This window comes from Dermacentor albipictus, chromosome 6, assembly GCF_038994185.2.
Source record: "Dermacentor albipictus isolate Rhodes 1998 colony chromosome 6, USDA_Dalb.pri_finalv2, whole genome shotgun sequence".
Taxonomy (NCBI): Eukaryota; Metazoa; Arthropoda; class Arachnida; order Ixodida; family Ixodidae; genus Dermacentor; species Dermacentor albipictus.
In genome coordinates this window covers 108,520,589-108,534,671 of record NC_091826.1, presented here as the reverse complement: position 1 = coordinate 108,534,671, position 14,083 = coordinate 108,520,589, and the positions used below count along the sequence as shown (strand labels likewise).

General features: G+C 48.7%; 6 non-coding genes across 6 annotated transcripts; all 6 read left to right on the top strand.

Moving 5' to 3' along the window:
* The first annotated feature begins 5,932 nt into the window (after positions 1–5,932).
* TRNAA-AGC (transfer RNA alanine (anticodon AGC)) lies at positions 5,933–6,005 on the top strand. Its single transcript has one exon. It is a non-coding gene; the product is annotated as a tRNA-Ala (tRNA).
* Positions 6,006–6,194: 189 nt separating this feature from the next.
* Positions 6,195–6,267, top strand: TRNAA-AGC (transfer RNA alanine (anticodon AGC)). The gene has a single exon. It is a non-coding gene; the product is annotated as a tRNA-Ala (tRNA).
* Positions 6,268–6,715: 448 nt separating this feature from the next.
* On the top strand, positions 6,716–6,788 carry TRNAA-AGC (transfer RNA alanine (anticodon AGC)). Its single transcript has one exon. It is a non-coding gene; the product is annotated as a tRNA-Ala (tRNA).
* Positions 6,789–6,975: 187 nt separating this feature from the next.
* On the top strand, positions 6,976–7,048 carry TRNAA-AGC (transfer RNA alanine (anticodon AGC)). The gene has a single exon. It is a non-coding gene; the product is annotated as a tRNA-Ala (tRNA).
* Positions 7,049–7,236: 188 nt separating this feature from the next.
* TRNAA-AGC (transfer RNA alanine (anticodon AGC)) lies at positions 7,237–7,309 on the top strand. Its single transcript has one exon. It is a non-coding gene; the product is annotated as a tRNA-Ala (tRNA).
* Positions 7,310–12,635: 5,326 nt separating this feature from the next.
* Positions 12,636–12,708, top strand: TRNAA-AGC (transfer RNA alanine (anticodon AGC)). Its single transcript has one exon. It is a non-coding gene; the product is annotated as a tRNA-Ala (tRNA).
* Positions 12,709–14,083: the final 1,375 nt, after the last annotated feature.

The following is a 14,083-nucleotide window of genomic DNA, read 5'->3' as shown; positions in this document are numbered from 1 at the left end:
AGCAGCCGCCCACGGGGAGACGCCCCAGCCTTAAACCACGGCCAAATGTCAAAACGGAGAGCAAGGCCACTCCCGAGCTGCCGAAGCAGCACCAAGACACTGGGCAACCGGGCAGATCCGAAGGCGTCTAGCGGTACGCTAGACGTGCGAGGTAAGCGTCATGCTTCGGGTCCTACAACCTCGATTGAAAATACATGGCACACAAGCTGTCGTTTAGTTTGGCAACGTTAAATGTTCGAGGCCTGGCCGCAAAGAAAAAGCAGAACCAAGTGTATAGATTGTTGGCGGACCACGACCTCGACATTTTGGCCGTGCAAGAAACAAAAGTTGAAGGGGAGGAGGAGACCCGAAGCATGATGCTTCGCTTTACGTCTCGTTATTATGTGGCAGTGAGTCATGCGGTGGGCAAGTCAGCGGGATGCCTACTATTTTTGAAAAAGTTAGCGGGCCTTGTTGTCGATAATGTTCATTCATGCCAAAGTGGCAGATTGGTCGTTGTTGATTTTCAATATAGTGAGGTCAATTGGAGGGTAATATGTTTACGCGCCGAACGGTACAGAAGAGAGGCACAGATTTTTTTCTTGGCATTGCGCAGTATCTGAGTAAAGAGAAACATGTTCTTATGTTGGGAGATTTTAACTGCGTTTTGAACACTCGAGACCGAAGCAACGAGCACGGGTATAAAGATAGAAGCAGCCAGCTATTGTCACGGTTAATTGCAGAACATGATGTAGATGATGTAGCAGAATGCCTTGAAGGAGCGAGAGAAGTGCAGTTTACGCATTTTCAAGGACTGAGTCACGCTCGCCTTGACCGTATTTATGTGTCGATCGAGGTACTACCATTGTGCACCCAGTATCATGTAGAACCCGTGTCGTTCTCGGACCACTGTCTAGTTAAATGTCTGATGGGAAGCAAGGAAAAACAAAACACATTTTCATGGGATTTGTGGAAAATAAACGTAAAGCTCCTGAGCGACGAATGTTTTATTCAAGCTGTGAAAGAGGCGATAGACGATATTGTCACGTGGTGGTGACGTTGAAAGACACAGTAGCGGCACTGTGAACGACAAAACTAAATTTTATTGGGCGAACCTGTGCCCACAAAACAGGCTACACTTATAGCACAACGATAGCGGCGAACACAGTCGGCGATCGTCGAAAATCTGATCAGCGGGTCAAGCGCGTCGGCTTTTATACAGCAGTCATCGAATGTTCCAGACTAAACGTTCGGACCCATGTGCCTTCCACAAAGTTCTACACCATTCGCGTTACGCGATGAAATCAGATAACACAAGGTTCGGCGACAACAGACAGCCAGGTAGAAGCATCGATAACTTTCCAGAAACATCGGATACATTCAGGCGCGTCCCTCGCTGTGCGATTACAGTTGTTAAGCGGCGAAACGTGGTCGCCCGATAAAGATAAGTACACGTGTCAATACCCCCCTCTTAAAAAGCATCTACCCGATGCTGCAAACAAACGAAAGTAACAAATAAGCAGTCGTAGCAATGAAAACAACAAAATAAGGGAAGTTCGTTAGCGTCCGTAAAACGGTTTAAGACGCACCACGTGGACCACTTCAGGTCGTGCGCGGCGCCGCTGTGAATGCGAGATGCCGTCTGGCACGACCTCATAGTCCAGAGCGCCAATACGTCGGATGACCTTGTAGGGTCCGAAATAGCGTCGGAGTAGTTTCTCACTGAGTCCTCGTCGGCGTATCGGGGTCCATACCCAAACACGGTCGCCGGGCTGGTATTCGACGAAGCGTCGTCGGAAGTTGTAGTGTCGACTGTCCGTACGCTGCTGGTTTTTGATCCGTAGGCGGGCGAGTTGTCGGGCTTCTTCGGAGCGCTGGAGATAGCTAGCGACGTCAACATTCTCTTCGTCAGTTACGTGCGGCAGCATGGCGTCAAGCGTCGTCGTCGGGTTCCTGCCGTAAACCAGCTTAAACGGCGTGATCTGTGTTGTTTCTTGCACCGCCTTGTTGTAAGCAAATGTTACGTACGGCAGGACGGCATCCCAGGTCTTGTGTTCGACGTCGACGTACATCGCTAGCATGTCGGCGAGGGTCTTATTCAGCCGCTCCGTAAGGCCATTCGTCTGCGGGTGGTAGGCCGTGGTCCTCCTGTGCCTTGTCTGACTGTATTTCAGAATGGCTTGGGTGAGCTCCGCTGTAAAGGCCGTTCCTCTGTCGGTGATGAGGACTTCTGGGGCGCCATGTCGAAGCAGGATGTTCTCGACAAAAAATTTCGCCACTTCGGCTGCGCTACCTTTCGGAAGTGCTTTAGTTTCAGCGAAGCGGGTGAGGTAGTCTGTCGCCACGACGATCCACTTATTTCCGGTTGTTGACGTCGGAAAGGGTCCCAGCAAGTCCATCCCGATCTGCTGAAATGGTCGGCAAGGAGGCTCGATTGGCTGTAGTAATCCGGCTGGCCTTGTCGGCTGTGTCTTACGTCGCTGACAGTCTCGGCATGTTCTGACATAATGGGCGACGTCGGCGGTCAGGCGCGGCCAATAATACTTTTGTTGTATCCTCGAGAGTGTCCGGGAAAAACCGAGGTGTCCAGCGGTCGGATCGTCATGTAGGGATCGTCAACCTCTGCCCACAAAACAGGCTACACTTATAGCACAACGATAGCGGCGAACACAGTCGGCGATCGTCGAAAATCTGATCAGCGGGTCAAGCGCGTCGGCTTTTATACACCAGTCATCGAATGTTCCAGACTAAACGTTCGGACCCGTGTGCCTTCCACAAAGTTCTACACCATTCGCGTTACGCGATGAAATCAGATAACACAAGGTTCGGCGACAACAGACAGCCAGGTAGAAGCATCGATAACTTTCCAGAAACATCGGATACATTCAGGCGCGTCCCTCGCTGTGCGATTACAGTTGTTAAGCGGCGAAACGTGGTCGCCCGATAAAGATAAGTACACGTGTCAATATAAAAACAGAACGGATGCCCAGTGTTGGCGCACAATGGGACTTATTAAAGCAACATGTCAAAATGAAAGCCATAGAGCGATCTAGCTGCCTTAAGTATGAGGAAAAAGTCCAAGAAAGAAATTTAAGAACGATGCTCGAAAGGCTCGTTAAGCTTGAGTGTCGAGAGCCGGGCAAGTTTAAAGACGACATCCGTAGCATAAAACAGAAACTCGAAGTGATGGACGAAGAACGCTATCGGGGAGCGCTCGTGCGGGCCAGAGCCGAGGCTTGGGCTGCCGGGGAGACGCCTACAAAGCGAGCGCTGGGAATCGAAAAGGCCCATGCTCGCCGCAAGCACATCGACGTGATAGAGGAAAACGGTGTTGAGATAACCGATACAGAGGGCATAGGCGAAGCGTTTTTTCGATTCTATGAAAGGCTGTTTGCCCATAAATCAGTAGATGTGGAAGGTTTTAAAACAACATTCTTAGAATGCATGCCGCGGCTGTCAGAAGAAAGAAAAGCAGTTCTCGAAGCACCGATATCAATAGCAGAAATAGAAAAGGCGATAGATGATCTTAATCCTGGCAAGTCGCCCGGGCCGGATGGTCTGAGCGCGGCATTTTACAAAGCATTCAAACATGACCTTTCCTCTGAGTTGAAAGATGTCTTTGATGAGGCATTTGAGTTGGGAACGTTGCCTCTGTCATTCTCCCAAGCACATACTGTGCTCATTCCAAAAACAGAGCAAAAGGATAAGCTAAGACTTGTGACCTCATACAGACCAATTTCACTAACTAACTGTGATTATAAAATATTTATGAAAATATTGGCTGGCAGACTTCAGACAGTTATAACGCAGATTGTAGGATCTCATCAAACCTGTGGTATTAAGGGTCGCTCTATCTTTACTAATATTCATTCTATGAGGTGTATACTTGAGTGTTGTGATGCCTATCGGTCGGCTGTCGCAATCCTTCAGCTTGACCTAGAAAAGGCATTCGATTGTGTACCTCATGCCATTTTGTTTGCCATACTTGAACATGTTAATTTAGGCTCAATCATCACAGACGGTATATACACAGCGTATCGAAGCTGCAAAACGCGCCTCATAGTCAACAACAGATTGGGGGGCCCAGTTGAGGTCCAGCGGAGTGTGCGTCAAGGGTGCCCAGCGAGTCCGCTCTTATTTTGTATTTATATTGAAACGTTATGTCTAGCAATTATTGAAAATGACCAGGTTCATGGTTTCCGATTACATGCGTCGGAGGTAAAGCTCTTGGCGTATGCTGATGATATAGCTGTGTGTTGTACGGAAAAAGAGAGTCTTCTGGAGGCTGTTGCGGTAGTAAGAAGGTTTGGGGAAGTGACGGGGAGCCTTGTGAATTGGGAAAAGTGCCTGGGGTTCTGGCATGGCGAGTGGCCGTCACCCCCCAACAGATTTGCTAACGTGAAATGGGTTGAAACACCAGTAAAGTACCTCGGCGTTCCACTTGAAAATTATAAGAAAACAGATGATTTATGGTTAGAAAACGTGAAAGAAACACGAGAAAAGGCGGAGAGGTGGAAAGGGGCTCATCTCTCAATTTTCGCCAGAGCGACAATGTGCAATTTATTTTTTGTTAGTAAGGTATGGTATATTATGCAAGTGTTGTATTGTTCGCGAGTCTATGTGCAGAAGTTCCATCGAGTTTTTGCTGTCTTTATTTGGGCGTCCAGCTGGGAACGCTGCAGCCGTACGAATATTTTTCGGCGAGTGAAAGATGGGGCTTGGGTCTGGCACACCTTTTCGTGCGACAGCTTGTAAATAGATTTTTTTTCTTTCGTGACGTCAACGACCCGTTCTTAAGAGCGGTGTGTAAAGTGCGACTTTGTAATGCGTTACCAGAGTTTGTTATCAGCAGTCAAATAATGCCTGGTACTCTATTCGGTTTTTTTAAAGAGATAGTAGCGAGTGTCCGCTTTTTGACAGTACGGTTCTCGAATGACTATCTGTTCAGTGTAAAAAGAAAGAAATTGTACAGTGACCTGTGTGATGTTATTTTTCCGGTGCCTATGTACAGATCCATATACAGTGGAGGTCAAGGTAACAATGTTTTAAAACGCGTAAAAAGAATGGATGTGCAGCCAGGAGTGAAATCTTTTTTCTTCAAGCTTCACACGGGCACTCTGACAGTGAGAACGTTTTTGGAAGAACGCGGTTTTTACATGCCGTGGGGTTCCAACTGCCTGATTTGCGAAAAACCAGAAACAGTAGACCATGTGTTCCTGCATTGTTGGGCGGGGGTGTTCTTTTGGGATGTCCTCCAAAGAACCATAAAGAAAGATTTTCCGTTGGATCCGTACGGCATCAGATTTCTGCCATTAGACAATGAGGACGGCGTCCCATTTGACCTCATCATGCTCACAGGCCTCTACTGTATATGGCGAGCCCGAATGGAGGGCTTCTATTGTGACCCAGACGCACGGCCTGCGCGCCTGCATTTCCGTGAACACATGTCACGCTTTATTGAAGTAAAAAAAGGTGAAGTTGTACCTGACTGCCTACCCAGGATAGAAGTATTGGCATTCCTCAAAGAATTTTAATAGACAAAGTCAGCCAAGTTGTGCTGGTCGCTTTATTACAGAATGTTTCATTTTCTACATGAAGCGTGGAATATTTTATTTATTTTGTTTGTTTTGGTTGTGTTGCTAATAAGATGTACGAGTATGTGAAAGCTTTGAGAACTGGCAATAAAGAAAAAAAAAAGTGTAGCTCAGATGGTAGAGCGCTCGCTTAGCATGCGAGAGGTACTGGGATCGATACCCAGCACCTCCACAACTCTTTTTTTTTATGCTGCTGTGGAGTCGCGTTTTGTTACATTGAATGAGTGAAACAAAGCGCCCCTTTGTACTTGCGCGCGACATAAAAACCGGTCTTCCGCCACTTATAGGGCTTTCGTTTTTCTTCAGCTTCGGCAGCTATTTGCTGATCGGGTTACGAGCGTATGTCTACACTGTCCGTCGGGGGTGTAGCTCAGATGGTAGAGCGCTCGCTTAGCATGCGAGAGGTACTGGGATCGATACCCAGCACCTCCACAACTCTTTCTTTTTGATGCTGCTGTGGAGTCGCGTTTTGTTAGATTGAATGAGTGAAACAAAGCGCCCCTTTGTACTTGCGCGCAACATAAAAACCGGTCTTCCGCCACTTATAGGGCTTTCGTTTTTCTTCAGCTTCGGCAGCTATTTGCTGATCGGGTTACGAGCGTATGTCTGCACTGTCCGTCGGGGGGTGTAGCTCAGATGGTAGAGCGCTCGCTTAGCATGCGAGAGGTACTGGGATCGATACCCAGCACCTCCACAACTCTTTTTTTTTATGCTGCTGTGGAGTCGCGTTTTGTTAGATTGAATGAGTGAAACAAAGCGCCCCTTTGTACTTGCGCGCGACATAAAAACCGGTCTTCCGCCACTTATAGGGCTTTCGTTTTACTTCAGCTTCGGCAGCTATTTGCTGATCGGGTTACGAGCGTATGTCTACACTGTCCGTCGGGGGTGTAGCTGAGATGGTAGAGCGCTTGCTTAGCATGCGAGAGGTACTGGGATCGATACCCAGCACCTCCACAACTCTTTCTTTTTGATGCTGCTGTGGAGTCGCGTTTTGTTAGATTCAATGAGTGAAACAAAGCGCCCCTTTGTACTTGCGCGCGACATAAAAACCGGTCTTCCGCCACTTATAGGGCTTTCGTTTTTCTTCAGCTTCGGCAGCTATTTGCTGATCGGGTTACGAGCGTATGTCTACACTGTCCGTCGGGGGTGTAGCTCAGATGGTAGAGCGCTCGCTTAGCATGCGAGAGGTACTGGGATCGATACCCAGCACCTCCACAACTCTTTTTTTTTATGCTGCTGTGGAGTCGCGTTTTGTTAGATTGAATGAGTGAAACAAAGCGCCCCTTTGTACTTGCGCGCGACATAAAAACCGGTCTTCCGCCACTTATAGGGCTTTCGTTTTTCTTCAGCTTCGGCAGCTATTTGCTGATCGGGTTACGAGCGTATGTCTACACTGTCCGTCGGGGGTGTAGCTCAGATGGTAGAGCGCTCGCTTAGCATGCGAGAGGTACTGGGATCGATACCCAGCACCTCCACAACTCTTTCTTTTTGATGCTGCTGTGGAGTCGCGTTTTGTTAGATTGAATGAGTGAAACAAAGCGCCCCTTTGTACTTGCGTGCGACATAAAAACCGGTCTTCCGCCACTTATAGGGTTTTCGTTTTTCTTCAGCTTCGGCAGCTATTTGCTGATCGGGTTACGAGCGTATGTCTACACTGTCCGTAGGGGGTGTAGCTCAGATGGTAGAGCGCTCGCTTAGCATGCGAGAGGTACTGGGATCGATACCCAGCACCTCCACAACTCTTTTTTTTTTTTGATGCTGCTGTGGAGTCGCGTTTTGTTAGATTGAATGAGTGAAACAAAGCGCCCCTTTGTACTTGCGCGCGACATAAAAACCGGTCTTCCGCCACTTATAGGGCTTTCGTTTTTCTTCAGCTTCGGCAGCTATTTGCTGATCGGGTTACGAGCGTATGTCTACACTGTCCGTCGGGGGTGTAGCTCAGTCATTCCACTTCCGGCCACCGTAGTGTACGGTCGTGTAATGTCGAGCTCCCTTGGAGCGGCGAATGCGGCCCAGCGGGGCCGCGGTAACAGCACAGATGCACAGGATTCTACAGAATATGACGTTATTTTGCCACAACTGCCATCAGGTTCGTCTGTTTTAAATACTGTTTTTCTTCACGGAAGCGTTAAAGCCAGGCCGTTTCGAGCTGAGGACTTCGAAGATACATTGGATCGTCTGGAACTGCTCCCCGAGGTAGTTGCCTTGGGGGCGTTTCAGATGAATCACGTGTGGGCGGTCACCTTCAAGACTGCGGAAGGAATGAAGAAGTTGCTCGCCGTCACTGATGTGACTGTGAAGAATCACCGCTGCCTCGTGATAGATCCGAGCACCCATACTGTCCGCCTAAGGCTCTATTGGCTGCTTTACCACATACAAGATGAAGACGTGCGCGCTGCTCTTGCACCGTACGGAAAAGTGACGGACGTTTGCAGAGAGCAATGGCGAGTACCAGGACTCGGCGATAAGGGCTCCTCGACACGGACGGTTAATCTGCAGCTCAAGGGTGGCGTGACTTTGGATGACCTGCCACACCAGCTGCGAGTGTGTGGCATTACGGCCCTTGTGGTGGTGCCGGGGAGACCGCCGCTTTGCCTGCGGTGTCAGCGAACAGGGCACATTCGCCGAGACTGCCGCGTCCCACGGTGTAAGCTCTGTCGTCGGTTCGGACATGACGATAGCCAGTGCGCTAAAACCTACGCAAGCGTAGCGAGCCAAAGGAGCCGGGAGGACCCCACCGAGCACATCATGGACGAGGCGGACGCGGCGGAGGCTGCGGGAATCAAGGACAGACAACCTACGTAGGCAGCTGTTGAAACGTCCGAGAAGGAACTTGCGAAAAGTGTTGGAAGCGACCACAGTGACGTGGCACCTGAACGACAGGTTACCGCTGCGCCAACGTGCTCCGTCAAAGACGTCTCCGATACCACTCAAGCCTCGCCGAGTAGCGACCAAGAAGACATGGACGTCGCGAGCAGCTCGTCTGCGAAACGCCCACACACGCAAGTTTCCGAAGGTGACGAAGGGGGCAGCGGGAAGGCACAGGAGCCGCCCAGGAAAGAAAGTTCGTACCGCCGTCCTTCTTTCAAGCCAAAGCCTCACATTCCGCCGGATTCCATTCCGACGGTACCGTAGGCGCCCCCGTAATAACGAGGGCGTCGCCCAGCAATGCCTGTATGCGAGGTGAGGGACGGACTGCAGAGTGCAATTGTAAAGTTCGGTCGCTTTTGCCTAGGAAAGAATTGTGCGCGTTCTGAGAAATGGCAGGATGTACGGGTTCACTTGAACTAGTATGCTTGTTTTTCTTCTTCTAAAAAAAAAAGGAAATGGCTTCAAAATCTCTAATAGCGCTACGCATTGGTACGCTCAATGTCCGAGGCCTGGGCGCCAAAAGGCGGCAGTACCAGGTCAGCCGGTTACTGCAAGAAAATGATTTAGATATAGTCGCTCTACAGGAAACAAAAATTGAAAGTGAAGAGCGCACCGACCGAATGGTTCAAACATTTAGAGCGCGGTACAGTGCGTGCGTTTCACATGCTGTCGGCAGTTCCGGTGGGTGTGTTTTGTTGCGGAAATCTTTAGAAATTGTACCGCAATCTGTATTTGTTTGTGATGAAGGTCGAATGATTGTGTGACTTTTCGCTCTGGGATTTGGAATGGCGGGCAATTTGCATATACGCCCCAAATAATGAAAGAGAACGCCGTGACTTTTTTGGAAAACTTGATGTCTATTTGAAATCTGAGCGCTATATTATCTTGCTGGGAGACTTCAATTGTGTTTGTTTTTCTGACGACCGGAATAACAACTTGCTTGTACGCGATCAAAGTGCAGGTTTCTTGCTCGCAGCAACCCGAGAGCGTGAATTAGAAGATGTTGGTACGGTGTTTTGCAGTGGAAAGCAGACTGTGTTCACGCATTTCCAACGGGGCAGTCACGCGAGATTAGATCGAGCTTATATATCAGCGAGACTGGTTCCGTTGTGTAGAAGCTATGACGTGAGGCACGTATCCTTCAGCGACCACAGTCTTGTAATGTTCTTGCTCGGCAAGAGAAAAGAAAACCGCCCTTTTAATTGGTGCTTATGGAAATTCAACGTCAAACTTCTGGACGACGCAACCTTTCTCGCGTTTATAAAAGAACATATACGAGAGATGCTTGCTAGTGAATCCGCGGGGTTTATAGCGATGTGGGAAGAGTTTAAACAGGAATTTAAAATAACAGCCATTGAAAGAGCCTCTGTGTTACGCTACAATGAAAAAAGAAAAGAAAATGAATTGCGAAATAAGCTTAACGTATTGTTGTCGATAAAATGCCCACAGCCAGAAGAGTTGTCAACAGAGATAAGGAATATAAAAAATGAGCTTGAAATCATTGATGTCAAGAGATATAGGGGGTCAGTGCTACGTGCGCGCTCAGAGCATTTGTGGCTCGGGGAAACGCCCACAAGGCGCGCTTTGGGCGAAGAGAAAAGATACGCATCGCAAAATGAAATAAAAGAAATTGAATACGGCAACGTGCGTAGTAGCGATAGTAATACAATACAGCGTGCCTTCTTCGAACACTACAGAGAGTTGTTAAGCTGCAAAGGAGCGGTAGAAGCTGGCTTTGATAGCGAATACTTGCCTTTAATGCCGAGGCTAGATGATGACGTCAAGACAGTCCTCGAGGAACCGATTACGTTGAATGAGATCGAAACCGCAATTGATGAACTCAAACCTGGAAAGGCGCCAGGACCTGATGGCATAGGCGCAGCTTTCTACAAGGCATTTAAGCATGAACTAGCAGTCATTTTACACCGTATTCTAGCCGAGGCTTATAAAGTAAAATACATGCCGCCTTCTTTCCGGAAAACCCATACAGTGCTGATCCCGAAATGCGATGACCCTGTAAAGCTGCTCTCAGTACGGTCGTATCGCCCCATAACTTTATCCAATGTAGATTATAAGATATTCATGAAAGTGTTAGCAAGAAGGTTGCAATCAGTGATGACATCAATAGTAGGCCCACACCAAACTTGTGGCATAAGAGGCCGCTCGATACTTAATAACATACATGTGGCAAGAAGTATTCTGGAGTGTTGCGATGCCTGGGAAGGAAGAGTTGCTATGATGCAACTAGACATGGAGAAGGCCTTCGACCGTGTTGTGCACAGTGTGCTCTTTTCTATTCTAGAGCACGTGAATGTTGGAAACATTATATTAGAAGGCTTAAAACTGTCTTACGAAGGGTGTAGCACTAACTTATTAGTGAATAAACAACTCTCTGGTAATATTAACTTATGTAGAAGCATAAAACAAGGATGCCCAGCTTCGTCACTTCTCTTCGCAATTTACTTGGAGCCTTTTTGCTTAAAAGTTATACACAATGAGAAAATACGCGGTTTCCGTTTAATGGGCAGTGAAGTCAAAATTCTCTCGTATGCGGATGATGTAGCCGTCTTTTGTGGGGATAAAGAAAGTGTCCGTGAAACAGTTAAACAAGCTCGAACGTATTGCAAAATGTCTGGAAGCGCTGTTAACTGGGAGAAGTGCGCCGGTTTTTGGCATGGCAGCTGGGATGAGAAGCCCGATGTCTTTGAAAATTTACAGTGGACAGTCTCTCCTACAAAATATCTAGGAGCACCTTTAAACTGGTATGATGAGCCTGCAGAATACTGGAGCGAAGAAGCTGAGAGAATGCGCCAGAAAACTACGAAATGGGGAGGCAAAATTTATCCATATTTACCAGGTCAACTATTTGCAATACGTTCCTTGTTGCGCGAATTTGGTATGTGTTGCAGGTGCTCGCTATGTCACGAACTAGTGCGCAGAAATTGTATAGAATTCTTGCAACGTTTGTATGGAATTCAACATGGGAACGCACAAGTCGTCTGAACTTATTTCACTCACTGAAAGCAGGAGGGCTCGGCTTAGCTCATCTTTTTCTGAGGCAGATTGTCTCAAGGTTTATTTTCTTGCGGGACCAGCATGACCCATTTTTGCGAGCAGTGCTTCAAGTGAGACTGCAGAATGCTCTCCCCGAGTTTATTGTGTCATCGTGTGGCGTTACTGGAAGCGGCTTGTGCGGGTATCTACGCGAAGTTGTAAGTGCCTTCAAGATTCTTCGAGTACGTTTCTCTTTTGATTATCTCATTATAGTATCAAAGAAACAATTGTACAAAGATCTCCGTGATGTGATGCTTCCAGTACCTTTATATCGAGCCATTTTTTCTGTCGGTCCGGGTAAGGATGTTTTAAAGAGAGTTAAAAAAATGCCAGTTCGGTCGTCTCTGAAAACTTTCTTTTTTCAACTCCATAGTGGCACGCTCCCAGTTAAACCCTGGCTGCAGGAAAAGGGCTTTTTTGTCCCCTGGTCAGTTGATTGCAGTTTATGCCGCAAGCCAGAAACAGTAACACATATATTCCTAGACTGTTTAGATTCAATTTTTCATTGGGACGTCCTCCAGAGAACGCTGAAAAAAGATTTGCCCCTCACACCATATGGAATTAACTTTCTTGCGGTTAACAATGACGGGGGTGTGCCCTATGACATGTTCATGGTATTAAGCATGCATAGCATGTGGAAAACAAGAATGGCTGTCAGACATGCAGATCCTATTGTAAGATCGGTAAGAGAAAACTTCATTGAAAGCATTGCCTATATCCGAGATGTGCACCAGTCCCAGGACGAACAGCCAACATGGTATCCTGTACTTAATGACCTAGTGTCATTAAAACGTTTTTAGCAATGTCGCGTCAACAAGCTACTGGTTGGCGCTTTTAACATTTTTGTGTTGGTTTCTCTGTTTTGTGTTGTCACATTGGAAATAAAGAAAAAAAAAAGAGCGCTCGCTTAGCATGCGAGAGGTACTGGGATCGATACCCAGCACCTCCACAACTTCTTTTTTTTGTTGCTGCAATGAAGTCGCGTTTTGTTAGATTGAATGAGTGAAACAAAGCGCCCCTTTGTACTTGCGCGCGACATAAAAGTCGGTCTTCCGCCGCTTATAGGGCTTTCGTATTCCTTCAGCTTCGGCAGGTATTTACTGATCGGGTTGTGAGCGTATGTCTACGCTGTCCGTCGGGGGTGTAGCTCAGATGGTAGAGCGCTCGCTTAGCATGCGAGAGGTACTGGGATCGATACCCAGCACCTTCACAACTTCTTTTTTTTGTTGCTGCAATGAAGTCGCGTTTTGTTAGATTGAATGAGTGAAACAAAGCGCCCCTTTGTACTTGCGCGCGACATAAAAACCGGTCTTCCGCCGCTTATAGGACTTTCGTTTTCCTTCAGCTTCGGCAGGTATTTACTGATCGGGTTGTGAGCGTATACGTCTACGCTGTCCGTCGGGGGTGTAGCTCAGATCATTCTGCTTCCTGCAGTCGAGCTGAGCGGTCAGCGGAATCATGGGCTCCAGTAGAGCAGCGACAGCGGCCACTTTTGGCCGTGGAAACAGGTTTAGCAACAACGAAGAAACCGACTACCAGTTTATTTTGCCTCAGCTGCCAAAAGGACGAATTGTTAATAACACCGCGTTTCTACAGGGTGACGTACGAGCGAGGCCGTATAAGGTCGAGGACTTTAGGGATGCTCTAACGCCCACGGGCCTGCTACCGGAAGTTGTGTGCCTTGGGGCGTACCAAGTGAATCATGTCTGGGCAGTGACCCTCGGTGATGCTGCTGCAACAAAGCGACTGTTGGCCTTCAAAGAGATACAGGTTAAGGAGCGGCGATGTGTTATCGTCGACCCTCAGGACCAGCAGGTGAAGCTTCGGCTTCACTGGTTGCTACACTGCGTGGAAGACGAAGATGTGCGGACTGCGTTGGCGGCCTTCGGCAAGGTGGTTGAGGTGAGCCGGGAGAAGTGGCGTGTTCAAGGCGTTGCGGAGAAATGTTCGACCACGAGGAGCGTTCTTCTCACGCTGAAGGGCGGACTGAAAGTGGAAGATATTCCTCACCAGATACGCGTTGCAGGGGAGTTGGCCTTGGTGGTGGTACCCGGTCGTCCGATGCAATGCCTACGCTGCCAAGGCACGGGACACGTCAGGCGGGACTGTAAGGTTCCGCGCTTCCTCGCGTTGCAGACGCTTCGGGCACGTCGACGCCGACTGCGTCAAGACTTACGCTACTGCGACTAGCCCAGTCGCGAGTGAAGAGGCGGCAGCACACGTCATGGATGCAGTTGAGACCGAAGACGCTGCCAAGGGAGCCGGAGAACAAGTGCCCCCAGTGAAGACAAGTACCACGACGGTGCCGGAGGTCGCTGACGCCAAGGTCGTCCAAGTCGCTGAGCAGGTTACTGGGCCTGTAAGTGTCGACTAGGACAAAGATCCTGCGAAGGCAGGCGCTAGTGAAGCTGAACGGGACGACGACGAGTCAGCGATGCAACAGGGCGAGTACGCTGACGGAGGGGACCGGGCCGCTGGTCTCGGTGCCTCATCCAAGCGCCCCCGTGATGAGGCCGGAGACAAGAACAACGCAGCATCCAGCACTAGTGATGGGCCGCCGGCGAAGGCGCCTCAAAGGAGGCGGT